Genomic DNA, 911 nt, shown 5'->3' with positions numbered 1-911 from the left:
TGATTAAATTTAAAATGACGCATTTATGTGAAAAGGGGAGAGGAGAGAGTTCAGCTAGTCAAATGCAACTTTTGTCCCCGTATCTATCTATTTATTTGTTTTCCCTTCAAGTCATTTCTTCAATAGGTTCTACAAAATTAACAGTCCTCCAATGATATTAATCAAATCTGTTAATCTGTTAAACTTCTTTTCTGTAATTCCCCCAAATCGGTATATGTTCCACCAGTCAAGTTCCAATCCAATGATAACATGCAAACTTCTCATTTCTGTAGTTATGCTGTGCTTTGGTTTTTCTTTGAAAACCTTTACAAAAAGCTGACATGCTCAACAGGCATTATGATTTTGCTCTGAGGAACCAAATACTCTCAGGGGTTAATTAGTAGCTGTGGAAAAAAATACTGACTAAGCGGCATCCTTCATCCTTCCATCTCTGGGTACCACAAACTGGATGGGAGATAAACTAAGGAAAGTAACAGCATGGCCCATAAACGTCAGGGGAAAGCACAGAAACTCATGGTCTATATATCCAAGAGTGAAAAAGTGTGTAGAAATGTAGACACAGACACCAACTGTGAGAAAATATGATAGAGACAAACTTCCTAAAATGACCCTCACATGTGCTACCTTGAAGCAGTGTCCATGTGGATTATCAAACCGCCATCACCATTACCAGAAACTAAAACTAAAAGAGGAATTGGCTTCAGTGATTTGGCCTAAGGCACCGCTCCCTGGAGGCTGCCAGGATACAGCCTGGTACCACTCGCAGGCATTCATCTGGGAAACGCGAACAGCTCTTCCTTTTCACGTAACAGACCGCTGGCTCAAAAAGGGGGCGCTTTTAAAAAGCTGTTTGAGGGCTTCCCTGGTGGCGCAGTGGTTGAGAGTCCGCCTGCCGATGCAGGGGACACGGG

The sequence above is a fragment of the Lipotes vexillifer genome, unplaced genomic scaffold, assembly GCF_000442215.2.
Source record: "Lipotes vexillifer unplaced genomic scaffold, Lipotes_vexillifer_v1.1 scaffold69, whole genome shotgun sequence".
Taxonomy (NCBI): Eukaryota; Metazoa; Chordata; class Mammalia; order Artiodactyla; family Lipotidae; genus Lipotes; species Lipotes vexillifer.
This window is presented reverse-complemented; position numbering follows the sequence as displayed.